This window comes from Branchiostoma lanceolatum, chromosome 5 (genome assembly GCF_035083965.1).
Source record: "Branchiostoma lanceolatum isolate klBraLanc5 chromosome 5, klBraLanc5.hap2, whole genome shotgun sequence".
NCBI lineage: Eukaryota > Metazoa > Chordata > Leptocardii > Amphioxiformes > Branchiostomatidae > Branchiostoma > Branchiostoma lanceolatum.
Genome location: NC_089726.1, coordinates 4829346 through 4835922, shown reverse-complemented (window position 1 = coordinate 4835922; position 6577 = coordinate 4829346). Strand labels below are relative to the sequence as shown.

The window sequence follows — 6577 nt, the reverse complement described above, 5'->3', positions numbered from 1 at the left end:
AAATGGCTCCTGCGATTAACGTCCGAGGGAACCTGACTCTAAATGATGTGGAACATGAACTATTCATCAAAGCTGTCAGTGTTTAAGAGCAGTGGTGAATACCAAGGTCTCTGGAAATTGCCCGTGCCAGGTCTAGAGAACGGGGATTTGGAGACTAATAGACTGGAAGGACTGAAAGATCAATACGCGTCTGACGCGTAAAGTTGTCTAAGAAGAACGCTTTCCAACTGCGCCGCTGGTGTAGTGGTATCATGCAAGATTCCCATTCTTGCGACCCGGGTTCGATTCCCGGGCGCCGCATTTTTGAAAGAGGTCGGCAAGCATCTAAAGTACTTTTCATTCACTTTCTTGATGGCTGAATAATCACAAAGCATTAAGATTAATTAAGAGCAGGAGAAACGAAGTACCCGGGTTCGATTCCCGGCCGGCGCATGTTTTGGAGATGTCAGCAAGTATCTGCAATACTGTCCACTCACCGTTATTAAATATGACTAGATACTTGAAAGCATTAAAGAAAGGCATATCAACTACACCACTAGTGTACTGACATCATGTAAGATTTCAATTCTTGCGAGTCGCCAAAACCCTGAAGATGCTTTTTTTTTGGGGGGGGGGAGGGGTACTTTCATTGGGTCGGTGGATATCGGAGACGAATTCCGTTCATTTTTTTTTTCAAATACAAAATACGACATATATATGATATGAATTATGGGGAGGAGAAAAAGAGACAGATAGAGACAGAATGATGGGGAAGACAGAAAAATAATTTTACGAGTGCTTCAGACTTTGCAATTCTGTCAAGCAGAACTCCGAAAAAGCAGCAAAAAAACAGGGTTGATCAGTCGAACTGGCAAGGTATATCAATGGGCGCTCATAACTCTTTTTGACAAACAACGTCATTCGAAGAAAAGCTTACCTTCAGGGTCCCACGACATTCCTCTCCTGCTAATCTCGCAAATGTGAAACCTACTAGCCGGTTACAACTTTCTAAAATTAAAGACATTAATCACGCAAAAGAATAACCTCACGATAGTAGATCTATTTGCAGTCTGGACGTGGGTTGGATTGAGCCCATACGTGCAGCGTGGGTGGGAAACAGTAAATCACTGTTATTGCATCTCAGCATGACTCCAGACTGAAGATCTTTCAAACGCTCATGAAAGTTTGTCAGCATCGTTTGAAATATGGATTGGACGTTCCCTTATCTCATTATCAAAGTTTTCAAATGTATTTCTTAAATTATATTCGTTGTTTGTCGCATTCTTCGTAGGTCGTCGTACGATTTTGATGTCGACAAGGACCTAGGACAGTCTTGCCTGTAACAAGACAGCTTAATTTGGTACGACAGATGAAGGAATGCCCCAAGAATGCATTCAGTTTGCGATCGCACGACGATCGCACGTGCACGATGAATGTTATCGGGCAATAATGGGATATTAATGCCGTTGAATAATTTTCAAGCTGGCTTTAACACAGCCAACAACAAACAATTAAAGGCAGCTGGCTTTCTTACGACAGTTGTACAATTACAACAACAATTCTCTCAGTTCTCGGTGGTACGACGATTATACGGTGAATATGACCAGGCCCTTAGGATAGAAAAATGTCGTCAGCGAGACTTAGAGATCACCTTTACACATTTATCATCTCATAATGTCTTGTTTAACATGTAACATTGTAATGTATTGCAGGAAACGTTGATGTCCATTTTAGCCATGCCGCTGATGAAGCAGTCGTCGGGGAGCAAATACCAGGGGATCAAATTCACATGAAAAATATGCAATTTTGCTTCGGGGCAGTCGTTAGTCTTTAGCTCTGAGTTGTGCAGATTTACAACAAGAAATTTTGATGTTTTCCAGGAGACACTCGTGTATAAAGTACAGCCGAACGCCTACAGCCTGGGAGAGAGCCGTATTCCGGAACTGGAACTCGTGACGTCATATTGAGACAACGGTGAAGGCCATATAAGGAAGGTGGGAACATGAACACATAAAATCATTTTGAAATGAAAAATAATATTTCTGGGAAAGCATTCCCTTGAGCGGAATTGCCTGAAAATTTTGGATTGCCACCACCGAATGCCCTCATCATTCAAAGTCAGTATAAAGTTATGAGGTGTTAAAACTTGCGCCAGAAGTTTGGATGCATTCCAGGAAAGGCTAATGCAACCCATGTCTAGACCTCCACGGCGTGATCGCAACATGATCCGTTCGTGATTCTTCAATTCCCGGAACAGCCGTGACGTCATATTGAGAACATAGTGAAGACCATGTTAGGAAGCATCAATCAGCTCGGTGTGAACATTAAATCTTTATGAAAATGGATTTTGATGTGAACTTTTCTCTTCCGTGCACTACTATGCATTCGTCTGAATTATGGTGTAAGGAGAATTATTCAGCGTCAGTCTTGAATTATGAAGTGGAGTTATGAGTTATGTCCAGGCTTACCATAGAAAATTGGATATTTTTCAGGAAACAGGCCAGGCGCCCCTCATAATCACACCGAGATCCGCTCGTGACAACCCGTTCCAGGAAAACAACTGGTGACCATATTTGGAAGCATCTCGGTAAGGACATCAGCACTTTCTGGAATCGGTTTTTAACAATTTTACATGTCATTTGCACAGAGCCGAGACCGTCTAACGTCGAAAGGTTTGACAGATTTCTCATCAGTTTTTCAATGATCTCTGGACGGTCTTCCAATGTTATCTCATAGATTTCCAAGGGCTTGCAATGATCTCAATGTCTTTTTCAATGATTCCAATGTTATTTTTCCTTGGTTATTGGGTGGGCCGACTACTCTATCTTCACAGCTAGGGGCGCGGCTGAATCGCAAGGAGTTTACAATTCGCGGGGCTAAATCGCAAGGGTCTGTAAAAGCTGCCTTTCGGCGTTCTGGTGACCTCAATACGACACTAATTGCCCCAAGTGAGGCCATTGTACTGTAAAAATATGGACCACTCTCACCGACCATGTCTTCCTATGATCTCGGTTATATCTCAATGCTTCCCAATGTCACCTTGAGGCAAATGAAGGACACCAACATGGCGGTCGGCACCTGCCTGCCACTGGACGAAGGCCATTGAGCGACTAAAAATTGGATTTTTATGATTGATGACTATAAACTAAATATGAGTCATGATGTAAAAACGGTATGATTCAAAGAACAACCAAACTTACAAAACTTGTGAAATACCCTATTTTTTGGCAATAAAATTCGCTTCGAAATACCAACAAGAGTCCGTAGGACACAATTCTCCGTGAAGTATTCATAGTCTGTAAATTTTGGGTGAGGTGTTTGTTCATTTCCTTTGGTAGTGACCTGCTCAGCTGTAAGCAAATGGATCTTGATGTAAGGTGTGGAATCACAGACAATTTATTTCTAGAGCCTGGAACTGAAACAGGATGACACTCAGGCTAACTTAACATACCCATTCAGCAACGGAATCGTGGATTGTATGTGGTGCCAGGTGTGAAAAGTAGCCTCCACCAGGCCCTCTTACGGGCGTATGAATCGTACAATTCACCAGAAAAAGGAATAATTAGCCAGAAGAGTCAGTCCACAGTGACGATCATATTTCGCCCGTTTAGGGGCCTGCAAGTGAAACCCTGGCGTAGTTAGTCTGGTAGAGACTATGTGAAAAGTGCATTTTTGATCAGCGGTAATTAAAGAAGTAAAAGTATTGACCCACACAAATTGCATCTCTGTACAGTCCAAGTAGTGTTTTATAGCAAGTAAAGAAAAGGTGTTTATTTATCTTTTTCTTTCAATACAGGAGGGGTCAATCTGCTGAAAAGTACGTTTTTACAGCATGGCACAGATAGGATCTAGAAATTCCGGGAAAAGTCACTAATTTAGATCTAGATGGCTTCTTTTGAAGATCAACGAACCATTCAGCCTTACAACTAAAATGTTTCAGAAATCACAAATATGCAGTAAATTCTCTTTCCACAATTTATTGCAGGCATGCCTGATCTATAGCTATCAGCCTATTTGTATTATCGTAACATTTCTCGAAGGTCACAGGTCACCGGATCTTTCAATCCACCCGGAAGTGACACAGTCTGGCCGCGGCCCGCGTGCACTATTCTGAGAGAGATATCTTAACAATCTTTCATCCCCTGCGTAAACGTTTTGTATTGTCACAGCCTCCGTATTACAAACTACAAGTGTGAGAAGTTTGAAGGTCCAGAGATACCCCATTTTCACACTGTGCGTAAAAGTGCACCGTCCGTCTCGTGCGTCAAACTAGTATGCGACCTGCGACTGGACACGGCATACTTAATACACAGACTGAAGCTCACTCGGCACATGTTCGCAGCGAAAACTCACAATTCCTGTTGCCGCATTGGTATGTAACTTGGTATATCGCTAGCTAGGTTGCGTGTGGTGGTGCACGTTGTCTATTTTACAATGTAACAGTGACTATACGATCATAGCAAGTAGGAAATTTTCGTACCCCGTATCTGCCTGAAGTATTGCAGTCAAGCGTAACGGGTTATAACATGGTCGCTATGCCAAGGCAGTGGCCCTTACCATTAATTATAGGGGTGCAATTTCGATATTGCATTGACGATAAACGTAGTTACGGTGTAACAAAGACATTGTGCATCACCACGCCGAACCAGGCAAACGATATGCCAAGTTACACACCAATGCGACAACGGGATCGTGAGTTATAGCTGCGAACGCGCAAACAAATGCATTCCCAATACTCCCAGAAGGAAGTATTCCTCCTTCCCGGAGTAATAAGAGGAGGTTACTCTATGGTCGCTCCACAGTTGCCGCCTCAGTAGGAAAGAGCCAGGCGGCGCTTTGAGGTCAAACAAACGGGCCTACCCCTGGCGTCTGCCGGCACATAGCTGGCCGATTCCTCGGCTCTACCGGGGAAGTTTGACTAAGCCCAACAGACCTTCTTCAGGAAGGACTTCCCGGACGTTACGCTCGATGCCAAACCCTGAAGATAAGGCCGTTAGTAGACATCGAGTCGGGAAAGGCTAAGACGAAAATGAGTCTGGCACTCGGTACAGTAAGCCTCTTAGAGCTCACCGTGATTCAGCCAGCGGTCAGGGACCGAAAGATGCCAGAGAAATTCCTCAGTCAGTAAGTTCTGGAGAGAGGCAGGATTTCCATTTGGAATGGTCTGAGGTTTTCGAAAACTCGGTGACAGATATTTTTGCAGCAAATGCATAAGGTAGGTAGACTGGAGGCTATAAAAGTCTCAGTAAGCTTTGTTGTTTTGTTCCTGATGACTTTGTATTTCTTCGAATAGGCAGAAGTTGGAAGCTTTCTTGCCATTCTAACGTCCTACGTGGAACGTGGTATGTGGAAGGTCAAAAAAGGGTACGTACTGATAATACAGTTCCGTTTGAATTTCAAGCATTTTAAAATGTTGCACTATGTAGCAAATTCAAATTGCTTCAAATCGTCGGAGTCCCATTCGTCGTAGGCCGTCGTACGATTTTGATTTCATATAATTTTAAGGCAGAATGTAACGGTAAAAGGATCTAAGTCAGCATTTCTTGGTAACATTAACAAGACAGCTGAACCTATTCGACATAAGCACGCATTTCCGAAGAATACCTAAATGTAACGATCGTGCAACGATCGAAGTACAAATTTGACCCAACCTTTAGTCATAGTTCCACATGCATTATGATATTTGAATGTGAATTTAGTTGGATACAAAAGTACTGACAACTTAACTAACAACTTAAAGTTACTTTGTAATTTTTTTAGCATACATAGACATACCGAATCCTAAAAATCAATGATAGACATAATCCTATCTTTTTCATTTAGATCAATAAGCTCAGTCAACTTCTTAGAGTATAGTTGTAGACTGATTCAATTCAAGCAGTTCTTTGATGAGATCGTTCACGGTGTATCGATTACAGCACACAGAGCGCCAGTCTGTGTATATGGCGGTAACGTGCCCTCTCGTGAGTCAACAGGCTAGTATTTACTTGTAGCGAGGAGTCTGCCGACTAATTGGCCTGAAAAGAGTCTATAATGATCTAGCCCGGACATACCTGGGATTGTTTGGATCATACTGACTTTCTGGAGAGAGGCTTATGCTTGGTGATTCAAGATGCAAAGATCACAACCTGCAATCGATATAAACAAGTAAGTTATATACTATTAGGGTTTTCATTCACTTTTCATATCAGCGAGGCGGGTAGGTCACGAGTGTCATGTTGGTGTGTGTGTGAATACGATAACTTGAGAATGCCTCGGTGGATTGTCTTGATAGGTAGGTGGGTAGGTCTTGATGAGACCTCGAAATGATTAGTATTTGGGCCTAGCGTCTTATCAACATACTGCAGAGAAACTTCCAGTTTTGATATCTCGTGATCTGGACAAGCTATTTTCATGATTCTTATGTATTCTTCTAGACTACTGTGAGCTACAGAAACTAACTATAGGTTATTTGATAGGGTCAGATGAACTCTAGATGTCCGAAAATGCCGGAGTAACGATTGCACTGAAGTTGCATTTTATAAATGTTTTGTTTCTTGTGCAGACACTACAACGCCAGAAAAAGATAAGGCAGGCGTGTTCGGCTTTCGTTTTCCTG

The 6577-nt window shown here is 42.5% G+C and overlaps 1 non-coding gene across 1 annotated transcript; it reads left to right on the top strand.

Moving 5' to 3' along the window:
- Window positions 1-229: 229 nt before the first annotated feature.
- Window positions 230-300, top strand: Trnag-ccc (transfer RNA glycine (anticodon CCC)). The gene has a single exon. It is a non-coding gene; the product is annotated as a tRNA-Gly (tRNA).
- Window positions 301-6577: the final 6277 nt, after the last annotated feature.